The sequence below is a fragment of the Mus caroli genome, chromosome 1 (genome assembly GCF_900094665.2).
Source record: "Mus caroli chromosome 1, CAROLI_EIJ_v1.1, whole genome shotgun sequence".
NCBI lineage: Eukaryota > Metazoa > Chordata > Mammalia > Rodentia > Muridae > Mus > Mus caroli.
The window spans coordinates 133,867,938-133,881,917 of NC_034570.1; the positions used below are offsets into that span (position 1 = coordinate 133,867,938).

The following is a 13,980-nucleotide window of genomic DNA, read 5'->3' on the forward strand; positions in this document are numbered from 1 at the left end:
AGGGAGGGGAAGGGAGGGGAGGGGAGGGGAGAGGAGGGGAGGGGAGGGGAGATAACACATAATTACAAAAGTATTTCCATATGAAGTTATTGATATTGGTTTCTTGCTGTATATTGTAATGCGTAAACCTGGCTCTGGTTGCCCCCAGGGGACAAGTTGATTCCCACTTAGATGCAAGTGTGAGTAACCTTGCCCCTCAAGTTACCCCGATTGGTGAATAAAGACCTCTATAGCTTGTATCTGGTCAGAAGAGATATATGTGGTTTCTAGTTTCTAGGCTTGGGGTCAGAGGTAGAAGACCAGAAGAAGAGAGAGGAAGGTAGAGAGTGGAGAAGACTTAATGGCACAGATGAACTGGCCACATGGGCTGGCAGTCAGAGTAAGGGCCCATGCAGAAGATGGAAAGTCATATCTTGGTTTTATTGGCAGGGAGGTAGAAATGATAATAGAGGGAGTACATATCTGTTCAGTCCTAATATTTTAAAGGCTTATTATAAATGTAAAGTTTATGTGTCTTTTATCTGGAAACTCAATGACTAAAGCAGGCTAAAAACCCCTGCTTGAGATTCAATATTACGACATGGAGGTGCAGAGAGAAAAGTTTATATACAAAGAATGGTGAGGAGAAGGCCAAGATAAGAGTACAATCATGAAAGCTCAGTGCTAACATAAAAAAAAAGATATGTCTGCTTGAGAGCAGTGACAGAGATTTTTTTTTTAAAACAGAGTATTGACTTTCTTCAAATGTTTATTATTAAGAAAGTGTGTATGTAGCCATGTGGTGGCGGCATGCTCTTTTAATTCCATCACTCAGGAGGCAGAGGCAGGAAGAAATCTTTGAAATCAAGACCTGCTTGGCCTACAGAATGGGTTCCAGAAAAGACAGGGCTATGCAGAGAATCACTGTCTCAAAATAAATTAGAAAAATCTATAAAAAATAAATTGTACCAGGCAGTGGTGGTGCACGCCTTTAATCCCAGCACTTGGAAGGCAGAGGCAGGTGGATTTCTGAGTTTGATGCCAGCCTGGTCTACAGAGTGAGTTACAGTACAGCCAGATTAACCCTGTCTCAAAAAAAAAAAAAAAAAAAAAAAAAAAAACAACAACAAAAAAAAAAAATTAAAAAAAAAAGTGTGTGTCTGTATGTGTTTGTATGTATATATGAAGTGTATTATTTACAGTTTTGTTAAAACCCAAAAAAGGAGACATGTCTTTACCTTGACATTACAACAGTTACAGCTTATAGCAGTTATTGGAAAAAAGCAAAGAAACATGCATATATAGATTTTGCTATGAACCACCATGGTGAACATTTTATAACAATTGCTTCTTCTGGTACCAGGAATTAGGATTTAGAAACAGGGCATTTGAATACATAGTATTTTCTACTTGGATTCTAATTTCCAGCCCTATGAACAAAGTAGAGCTTTCATTCTTCTATTATATATATATATATATATATATATATATATATATATATATAATATATATATATATATATATATATATATATATATATATATATGCATTTTTTACATTTATATGTGTACATATATATATATATGTATAGAATATATATATGTATATATATATATATCCTATAGTATTCTATATCTTCTACATATATCCTATATCTTGACTCAGTTTTTTTCTTAAATACAACAGTTAAAGTTATTACAATGACATTAAATACTACTAACTATCTTTGTCCCACAACAGCCAGACTAGTTTGTGCTGAGGTAAGTCTGCACTCAACATTTTACATGTCTGATCTCTTTGCTATGTAATACATTTATGTTTCTAATTACCAGCATTCTCTGCTTTGAAAAGGTATCTTTGTACACCTAGACTTTCCTCTTAGTCACTATGTAAGAACTACACTCAGTATTTTCCTGAGTGGTCACTGATAATAATTTTAAAACAGAAACACTTGATCAACAAAGTTAAGCTCTGAATTGTATTTATTAATCTAAAGCATTTTTCTTTTGTACCAGAAATATTAAAAACTAATTACAATGCAAACATTGTTACTCAAAATGGACAAAATAAATTTAAATTTTATAAGTTTAACCAATTAAGAAATATATATCAAAATATGAACAGAATATGTGAAGTGTTCATAAATTATCCTGGAAATATGACTAAGACCTGATTTATTGCCAAACAATTAAAATATCCTTAAAACTACTTCATAATGAAATAAATATTTTATAATTGTAAGGATGAATCTCTTGAACTGAGTTAAAATAAACAAAACTTTGTTCATGACATAATAATGATTCAATAGTCTACTAGAAAGTTGAAGGTTTTCAACTTTTACCACAATTTACACAACTTTCATACTTCACAGCTCCTTCCCACTTCCCCCTATCTTCATGAAATTTTATTTTCCTTGAGATTGTTATAAACATGAATACTATATTTATGTAAATATTGCTGTTTAAATAGACTACATCATATATATATATTATATATAATATATATATTATATATAGATTATATATATAGATTATATATATATAGATTATATATATATAATGCCAATTGTCTCTGAAACATTTATTCTGTAGTACGCAGTTTTCATTAAGTCAGTTCATCAATTAAATGCAAATTATAAAGAATTCTAACACATAGTTTGAGTACAAAAATTCAAGCAAATATTAGTTAGAAAATATCCATTCTTGTAGAGTTCTTATCCCCTTCAGGACCCACTGTCCTTCCTAATATTCTTCCCTAAGGATACCAAGCTCCATCCACTGTTTGGCTGTGCTTGTCTGTATCTGTTAAAGTCAGATACTGGGTGGGAACTCTCAGAGGACTGCCATGCTAGTCTCCTGTCTGGAAGCATAGCAGAGTATCATTAATAGTGTTAGTGATTGGTGATTGCCTGTGGGATGTGTTTCAAGTTGGGCCAGTTATTGGTTGGCTATTCACTCAGTCTGTAGTCCATTCCCCATCCCTTCAATTGTTTTAGATGGGAAATATTTTGAGTCAAAAGTTTTGTGAGTGGGTTGGTGTCCCTATCCCTCCACTGGTGTTCCTCACTTGCTAAACGAGGCAGCTTCTTCAGGTTCCATATCTTCAATGCTGTGACTCACAACTAAGGATACTCCCCCATTGATTATTGGGTGCCTCCCTTATCCCAGGTCTCTGTCTTGTCTTGGAAATGCCCCCGCCACCTCCCCAGCCCTGTCAAAGGCATGCACCACCACTGCCTGGCTTGGGCCCTCCTTCTAAGTTAGCTTTTTTGGGGTCTATGTAATGTAGCATGAGTATTACATTTTATGACTAATATACACTAAAAAGTACATGCATACATGTCCTTTGGGGTCTGGGTTAGTTCACTTAGGATGATATTCTCAAGTTCCATCCATTTGTCAGCAAAATTCATGATTCTTGTTTTTAATAGCTGAATACTGTTCCATTTGTGTAGGTGTTCCACATTTACTTTATCCATTTTCAGGTTAGGGACATCTAGTTTGTTTACAGTTTCTGGGTATTAGGAATTAAGCTGCCATGAATATAGTTGTGCAAGTGTCTTTGTGGGATGGTGGAGTATCTTCTGGGTATGTGCTCAGGAATGGAATAGCCAAATCTTTAGATATGACTATTCCCACTTTTCTGAGAAACCACCAAATTAACTTGGTAAATTTTTCATTTGAACTACACACTTAATACTTTTTTGACATTTGGCTATCAATCAATTCTATAATTCCAATTTTATGTTAGTGGCATTTGTTGTTAACAAATAACATCAAGTTAGTGTGTTTAACATGTTTTGTTTTCATAATAAATATGCTTTATCTAAATTGTTTTTATTCGTACATTTGATGCATTAGCAAAATTTGGTATTCTTAAGAGGCAGGAAGTGAGAAATACTGCATGGAGAAATACAGCAGGGAGAACAAAGTTCCAGTTAACTTCAAGGTATTATGCTGCTCATTGATCCTGTAATAAGATATAATAGAAATAATGAAAGTTAGCATTGAAGATTATCACTATCCTTAATCAGGTTAGTACAAATTATTTAGTCTCTTACCTCAGGTGCTTTGTGACTTCAACTAATTGACAGAAAATAACATTGTCAATTAAAAATAGCATAAAAAACTGGGTCATGGCTAAAATCAGTTTCTTTGGAATCAAAGGAATGGGGCTAATAAATTGAGGCTTAATTGAAAAGTGTGAACACATGGGTGATATGCCTATCTTCTGTTCATCTATAATTGAACATGTAGAATCTGAATAGTGGAATAAATAAGGTAGATAAAATTATGTTGTGATTTGTAAAATTATATTTTCAACTACTTTAATTTTTTGTCTGTACAAATGCTAAGCTTTCTAGATTTAAATAAGATGTGATGGGAGTAAATAAATCTTTAGCACATTTTTACAAATGTGAAAGAAGAAAATAAACATAACTCTATTTTTGAAAAGAATATGCAAAGCTAATGTAGCCTATCAGATAAACACTCTGCTCTGGATTTAGGAACATTGTGTGCCACCTCAGGGAGGGTAACTATAAGCACAAATCACCCTAGGGAATATGGCTTGCATAATTGTAATTCCATGAGGGGAGATCTATACCTTGAATCTATCCTTGTCTCCTGTACTTTATTTATTTAAAACTTTTAAAAATTAGAAAACAATATTTAAAACATCAAATATTTCAGGATACTGAGATGATGGCAGCTGATAATAGTTCTCTGGCAAGAAAGGTTGTTTTCAAAGATATGCAGAACAACATGTATCTAAGTGATAGTACCATGAACTAGATGTGACAAGTTATCCTTGTACTTAAACAACCCAAAGTGAGTGAAAGTAGTGGGTGTTCGTACATGTATAGGGAAGAAAGAGGAATAAGAGCTATTTAATTTAGTGAAAAAACTGAAATGCTTAGGATGTATTACATCTGACATTTCTAAATAGCACATAAAATGTATAGACTGTTAGCATTATCTTTTAGGAGATGCAATGTTGTTATACAGTTGTCATATATACTTCCTTGGAACAAAATCAATACAGCATCTTTGTATGCCTACAGCTGTCAGTGATCAAACTTGGACGTCAGTCATCAGAAGGTGATCATTTTGCTTCTTATGGGTTCTCTGATGCACTTGAGGTTTGCTGATCTTCGAAGCCTGATTGACCAGTAAATCCAGGGTATGCCCTTGTATCAACTTTCCCAACACTGAGATTACCAGTGAAGTCAAAGCCAAACCAAATTGCAGCAAAAAAATGGAAAACCAATCTATTCCCAAACTACAGAGCTATAGACAGTTTTTATCTGCTGGGAGAGGAAGAGGTGGTTATTGGTACTGAAGGACTTTTTTTTAATGGCACAGTGTTGAAGAGAGTGAAAGTGGGATGAATTCAGGAAGAGCTTGGATAACAGGAATATGATCAGAACATATTGTATGAAACTGGGAAATAAGGCAATGGTGGCACACTCCTTTAGGACCATCAGTACAGGACAGAAACAGGTAGATCTCTGAGAGTTTGAGGCCTCCCTGATCTACAAACTGTATTCCAGGATAGCCAGTACTACATAGAAAAACCCTGTCTCAAAAACCAAACCAAATAATAATAATAATAATAATAATAATAATAATAATAATAAAGTAGAGGAATACATAAAAAATGCCTCTGTGAAACAAGTATTATCTGATATCAAAAAGCAGATTGATACAATTCTATTTTAAGTACATAAACATTTCCACAATGAACATAGGAAAATTCTAAATGAAACATTTATAAACCAGAATTCAGCATGCTGAAAAGTCACATACTTTGATCAAAATGATTTTATTCAAATGATTATTACTAAACATATTCAATAACTGATTATTTAACATATTCAAGATTAATTAATGTATTATGACATATAAACACAATCTCAAGGAATCATATCAGAAGGTCATATCCATTAGTTCAGAAAAGTCATTCAACAATGGTCCATACTCCTTCATTACAAAGTCTTGGGGAAATGTGAATATTAGAAATATACTTTTGTACAATAAAAACTGTACATGACAGACATGGAGCCAATCATATACTAAACAAGGGAAAACTGAAACTTTTTTCAAAAATGAAACAAAAACAAACAAAACAAAACAAAAACACCCCAAGAGTGTATATATTCCTATTTTTACTCAACATAAAAAAGAAAACAGAAATGAATTGAACTAAAAGAGAAATATGACAAGCTATTCTTATCAGTAGAAGATGTGATCCATGCATAAAAGACCCATATGAGTACCATAGACAACTATAAGATATGATAAATATTTCCAGCAAAGTAACTGAATATAAAATCAACATATAAAGATCAGTAGCTTTTCTATTTACAATACTGTACATACCCAGAAACCAAGCAGGCAAACATTCCAATACATTATAGGATGATAGGATAAAGAGAGAGTATTAAGGAATCTGACTTTCCAGTGAAGGGGAACACACGTATAATAAATGTTAAAATGCTATGGAGTCCTTTGGGTTCTTAGAAATACAGCTATCCCAGTCTTGGAGATATACACAAAGTAGTCACCATCAAAAGAAGTACTTGATATGTGCTGTTTATTGCTGCTCTTGTCACACTAATTAAGAAACAGAAACAACCTAAATGTTCTTCAAATGATGAATAGATAATGAAAAAGTGGCACATACACTCTATGAAGTATTTTCAACTATAAGGAAAAATGAAATCATGAAATTTACAGGTAAATGAAAGGAACTAGGAAAGATCACTTTGTGGGAGTGAGGTAAGCAAGACACAGAAGACAAAGGTCACAACTGCTCTCATCTGTGATTCTTACCTCAAATTCTTCAGTTGTGAATATATATCCTGGTGCAACTGTAAAAAATAGGTAAAAGGGTCCCTTGCTCTGGAAGAGAGCAATAAAGAGGGAAATAGCAGGATACAATTTATTTTAATAGAGAAATGAGAAAGTGGAGTGCTTTAACTATGAAGCAGGCTAAAATAGAAATACAGGAGGATAAAGTTAAAGTAAGAATGTTTGAAACGCATTGTAAGGAGTCATATCATTATATATTATTATACATCTACATATAACTACATGTAATGGAATACACATACAGACTTTAAATAAAATCTTCCCATCTGGGCTATTGGTACACAAGCAGCTTCCTTTTGAGTTGTCAGTGTTGTTCAAGAGACTCACTAAGTATTAAAAGTTTTTGCCTTTGATTTGTTACATCACAGAGGTTGAAATTAAGTTCCTATTGCTAAAGACACCATATGTTTTAGAGCCAGGACCAATAGAACCTAGGCTAGATTTGACCTTTATGTCTCCTCTTTGAGGACTAGCTTTCATGGTATGAGTATGTGCTATTCAAGTTTCCATTAGAGAGAATCAACCATCAGTCCTACCCAGATGTAATGTCTGTGCACTGTTACACCAGCACAGCATGGTAACACTAAGGGAGAAATGTTAGCATACATACCTTGCTGGTAATTAACAGTTCTCTAATAAATCTTAAGCCCTGTTCAACAAAAGGTAAATGATGCCTGGTAGTAGAAACTTAGCCAACTGCCTATGTCTTACAAAGTCATGAATCTTGAAGAAGAACCCACAACCACAATATTTTGCAGACCACATAATCCTTTTCTTCATCATTTTCATTTACAGTGACCCACCATTATTTTTAATTGAATACCTAGTACAGTAGACAATTACTTTTATTAATATGCACAGCAAATTACTGAAATGCTGATTTCATATCTTCTCCTTAAAGATGGTTCTTGTAAGTAGCAAGGATGCAGAGATGTCTATATGCATCTCATGTTTACTTGATAAAGACTTCCACAACAGTATGATACTGGGTTTTCTCACCTAGCTGAAGATTCTCAGAAACTATCTGAAATAGGTGATTACTATTAAAGTGATACAATAATCGTAGTCTAGTTATGTTTGACTCTTGACATAAGACATACTTAAAGGTGGAATGCCCAGAAAAACTTGTATCCACTTTATAAGCTTCTGCGTTATCACATGCAGATGTTTCATTCCTATTACTGCTCCTTACTGAATCCTGAGAGATCTTAAAAGTTTGGAGTGACAGAAGAAACATCATATTCATCCTGTTACTTCTTATAAAATTTGTGATCTCTCATGCAATAAAATTTAATCTTTTATGAACAGCAACTGAAGATACCAAAAAAACTTCCTCATGATATTTTTCAAGATCTAAGGTCCATTCTGGACATGTTCATTCTCTTCCAGTCATACTTGCACAACACAGGGGACAATGTATTCCACTTTCTCTCATTGCAGTCAGGAAACATTTTCCACAGAAAATGTGTTGATGGGCCATGGTCCACACAGGCATCTTGAGCACCTCCCGACAGATAGGGTAGTAGAATTAACTTCAGTGTAATATATGGCTACTGAAAGCTCTTCAGACAAGGCCAGGGGTGGGCAGGAGATGAGGCAAAGCCTATAGGAGCTGAGGTGATGATGGTGGTTTTGAGCTCAATGCAGAGAGAGAGAGAGAGAGAGAGAGAGAGAGAGAGAGAGAGAGGCCCTGAGAGTAAGTGAATCGTTGTTTACCATTCAAAATATTATCACTTATACTGAAAGATAACTTTTAATTTCATCCCTTATCAAATAAATTAATATTGTGACAGAGTAGTATATATCTGTTATTTGGGTAAATGTACAAAGAAAATGTGACACACATACACCACAAACATACAAACACATACACACACACACACACACATTTATTGACATTTAAAAAATAAAATTATGGAATGAAGAAAAATGTATATAATAAAAAATATAGTGAATGCAATAACCAAGATTCAAAATAATAGGTACCATATGTCCTGTCTTACCTGCAGATCCTAATTTCAATGTTTTAAAAGTTGGAATGAGTATCTGTAGAGTCTAGGAAGCAAGAAGTGTTCAACAGTTCAAGAAGGAAGTCTTGGGAGAACCAAGCACATGTGAAGGAAAAGGATAGAGTACTAATGAGGAGTGGTTTAAACAAGGATATTAAAGATAAAATGGAAAGGTAGAAGTTTGAGAGGAGGTTCAGCAAAAACTAAGAACATAAAGAAAATTATACAAAAATCTTCACAGTATATTTTTTTCAGTAATCTTCTGTGTAGTTTATACAATTGTACAAACACAATTTTAAAAAGAGTTTGAATGGAGATATCCTGTATAAATTCATAATACTGCTTCAACTGGACATATGTTCTCAAAAAAAATCTCATGAAAAATATGGGTTACTTTCCTATAAGTTGTTAGCTAAAAAATAGACAGAGGTCACCAAAACAACACAGATTATGCCAATACTCTGGGCTTCCTACCAGAACAATGTAATAAAGCCATATTGCTGAAGACACCATGGATTTTGAGAACAAAATGGAAATATCAGTGCAGTGAACTAGCAACTCCAACCTTACTGGTTTGCCTTCACAGGCTATGCAATGTACTGGAGAAGAAAATTCAATAGGCTTTCAAAGTTAGTATCAAGCAAAAAACAAAACAAAACAAAACAAAACAAGTTTGAACTGTCAGGCAAGCTATGCCACTGGTGTTGTAGTGGTTAAATTGTTTTGGTATTAAACAACTGCTTTGTTACTGGATTTGAAGGCTGCAAGGCTGATACTGTAAGTCTGCTCAAGAGCATTTGGCAGGAGAGCTCAAATGCTGTAGTGGAAAATGTACCAAAGCATCATGAAAATACAGTAATGGAAACCTAATTCCTACAGCTTCCTGCTTAGCACCTATGATACAAGATAGGATCCTCTGAGTTCAGTAGGCTTGGGCAGTACCAATAATGACTTTAACATTTTCGAATCATAAAGCATCTTTCTCAGGTCAGTTCAATAGCCCCGGTATCTTTTCTCATGAAGTAATTCTTTTCTTAGTCCCTATAGATTCCTGGACCCTTTACTTTGGCTTATGTTTTGCCCTCTGTCTTTCATGCATTACCCTCTTAGGAGGACCCTGAAAAATTCAAACATGCTACACATTACCCTTCTCCGATATCTTGATAAAAGCCCCTATGATCCTGAAGTTCCTGTCTGGAAAACAAGCACAGTCTAGATGTGCCAAACAGTGAAAGGACTAGGCACTGGTTAGCTGGTGTTTGACTGCTAGGCAGCTGAGTGTTAGACACAGTTCCCAGGGTAATGGTTTGTGAGCATATAACCAGTACCCTCTAGCCGTTCAACCACTCACATCCTAAGATTCAGCTTAGTCATTTAGAGATAACCAGATAGTGTTGCAATGTGAAAGGCATAGTAGGCAGTTCTGTATCCAAGGGGGAAGAGAGTACTTGCTCCCATCTAAGACCAATACAGAAGTAGATGCTCACAGTCATCCATTGCATAGATCACAGGGTCCCTAATGAAGGAGCTAGAGAAAGAATCCAAGCAGCTGAAGGGGTTTGCTGCCCCAAAGGAAGAACAATATGATCTAACCAGTATCCACATAGCTCCCTGGGACCAAACGACCAATCAAAGAAAACACATGGTGGGACTCGTGACTCCAGCTGCATATGTAGCAGAGGATGGCCTAGTCAGTCATCAATGGGAGGAGAGGCCCTTGGTCCTTTGAAGGTTATATGCACCATTATAGGGGAGTGCCAGGGCCAGGAAGCAGGAATGGGTGGGTTGGTAAGTAGGGGGAGGGGAGGGGATAGGGGAATTTTGGAGGGGAAACTAGGAAAGGGGATAACATTTGAAATGTAAATAAAGAAAATATCCAATAAAAATGTCATGCATATTCTTATGTATCATTTTTAGTGTAACTTCTGTTACTTAAAGGAATCTGTACTTGGGGGAAAAATCAAACCTCATTTATCTATCCAATATTCTGGACTTCTGAACTTCTACCAGAATTTGTCACAAAACTAGCTTTATGATATTGTAGAGTTTCTCTAAGCTTGTATCTCCAATGTTTTTTCAAGTTCTCCTTATAAACCAATTTCCAAGACCTAAAATCATGATAGTATGGTGTATTTATACCAGTGTTGCTACAGTTTGATGTTACTGGTAAATTTTTTGTATTAATAACTCTTGTGTTGCTGTGAAAATAACTTATAATAGCAACTTAAGGTAAGAAGTTATATAAATATATACATATATAATTACATGTGTGTTTGTGTGTGTGTCTGTCTGTCTGTCTGTCTGTCTGTCAGTTTGTCTGTGTGTCTGTGTGTAAATAAGGGGGGATGATATGTACACTGTTTACCTACACATGCATGCCAGATATATTGATAATTGTAGATCTGAAATGAAAAATATTTTTAGGCTTTCCAACATGAGTTAGTTTTGAGAACTAAATTTAGGTCTGTTACAAGAACAATATATATCTTAACTGCTGACTAATTTTTCTATCTCCAATATTAATATATTTTGAGTCATGATCATAAAAGGACTTAGAAATTCACAGCACAGAAAAAGTAAAAGACTACCTTAGTACATTGCCATGGAAGCATGTGGTTGAAGCTTTTTACATCATTAGAGTCCAGGAAAAGGATTCAAGAACAAAAGAATAGTATAATTTTAAAGTGCCAATTCCTATTACTGTAATTCTAACACGACACATTCCTGAAAGGTCTTATAGCCTTTTAAAATTGTGCCACCATTTGGGGAACAAGTATTCTAAATGTAAGCCTGTGGGAGACATTTCAGATTCAAATCATAATACAATCCAACTGACAAAGCTTATCAAGTACCCTGGAGCTCTTGACTCTAGCTGCATATGTATCAAAAGATGGCCTAGTTGGCCATCAATGGAAAGAGAGGCCCATTGGACACGCAAACTTTATATGCCCCAGTACAGGGGAATGCCAGGGCCAAAAAATGGGAATGGGTGTGTAGGGAAGNGGGGGGGGGGAGGGTATGGGGGACTTTTGGGATAGCATTGGAAATGTAATTGAGGAAAATATGTAATAAAAAATATCAAAAAAAATGAGATATAAACAGCAAAGAAATATATGAAGAAGTCTACTATGACTATTCATAAGAAAAACAAAATCATAATTACTATTTATCTAGATGGTCACTGTGGTCTTACTATATATTTAATGAGATAAGCATGTGGTTTTGGTATTTCAATCACTTTATATGGCAGGTTAATTACCATATGTTACCATATGATGAGCCATGCCTGGACTTCTGGGATGAAGCCAACATGATAGTGGACTATATACTTTTTTGTGTTTTTAATGTATTTGGGGAGTATTTAATTGAGAATTTTTGTGTCCATGTTCATCTAGGATTTTGGTACATGATTTTTTAGAAGAAATTGATCTTTGTATTTAATTTCAGAAAATACTGGCTTCAAAAAAGAATGTGGACGGAAATTTTCCTTAAATTTCTATTTTATATTATATTTTGAAGAGTATTGCGGTTCTCCTTTGGAATTGGTTTAATTCTCTAATGTATGCATTTGGTCTTGTTTTATAGTTTTTAGGTAAGATATTTCTAATTACTGCCACTATCACATAGGATTGCAAGGTTTTTTAATTTTTTGTATTTCATTATGATTTATAATTTCTGTGACGGGTTAGGCAATCTTTTACCCTTCTAAATATTACAGGTTATTGCCTATGCTTTTGTTTATCCTTCAGAATGCAGAACATGACAATAAGACATTATTGTCTAACACACCATCTGTTTACTAATGTAACATGGAAAATTATCAGAAAACTTTAGACTAACTTGCATAAAGCAGAAAGTCTTATCCATTGCTTCAGAGGAGAAAAGTCATCAGGAGATATGCTCACTGACCAATAGGGACATGAACATCATGAGAACAACCAACTGCTTTCTGATTGGAGCTAAATCTAAAGTCATTGGTATAAACACATACTTGATAACATTGTAGGACCAAGAACCTGTTTGTAGCCTAATGATAGGAATTATGGAAAGCAGTCTACTCTTATTTGGCTAAATGAAAAAAGTTTTATGGTTCCTAATGATTTACTTTTACCAATAGATTAATGCCTCTCATGCAAATCAACTCACAGCAGTTATGACAGCATGCAGAAGATGTATGCAAATTCAAGAAGACCAAATTGGACTATGGATTTGGAAGTAGGATATGAATTCCTACCCATAGTCAAGGAAGTAATGACATTTGGTAGCAGCTGGGAGAGGGAAAGTTAGTTCTTTTAATTATGTAACAGTAGCTCAGTTGACCATACTCCAGAAAAAAAGCCACATATCCAAGAATGAATGGGCAGACCAAATAGGAATCAATAGGCTTACAACAAAAATAACACAAAGTTGTGAGTGTAGGGAAGAGTATTGTATCGCAAATAAGTTCGATAAGGGTGTGAAAATATCCCAAGTACATTGTAAAACTATTATCTATTAATAATAATTTTATATAATAAAAAGAAAATAAACATTTCAAAAATGATATTGGATATTATAAAATGAAAAAAATACTGAAAAGATGCAGAATGGGAAAGGATTTAAACACTGTTGATCAACATGTAAGTAGTATAGCTACTGTGGAAATGTGATGATATAATGAATATAAAATGAATAATTTAAACAAAACCTTACCATCCACTATGATAGAGACAGTAATCAGAAATCTTCTACCTAAAAAAAGTCTAAGACCAAGTGCACTTATTGGAGAATGAAATCACATATTGCAAAAAGACAACATGGAGATCCTTCAGAAAATTAATAGCATACAAATAATATCTATTCCACCTTCTTTACTCATTCATGCATATCCAAAAAAAAAAGGATGTCAGAAAACCCATGGCTGATAACTATATACTCATATTTACTGTAGCACTATTTTCAGTGTTGGATAAAGAATCAATCTTGTCAACATGTACAACAAAGTAGAAAATATGAATGTTAAATGGATAAAGAAAATTATATAAAAATAAATATATAATAAAAATATAAAACATACATCTGTACATACATGTATATATAATACTGTATAGACATCTTCACCTTACATATAGATATAGGTA

General features: G+C 34.2%; 1 pseudogene; it reads right to left on the bottom strand.

The window, feature by feature from the left end:
- Positions 1 to 7,803: 7,803 nt before the first annotated feature.
- On the bottom strand, positions 7,804 to 12,172 carry LOC110296131 (annotated as a pseudogene).
- Between the last annotated feature and the right edge of the window lie 1,808 nt (positions 12,173 to 13,980).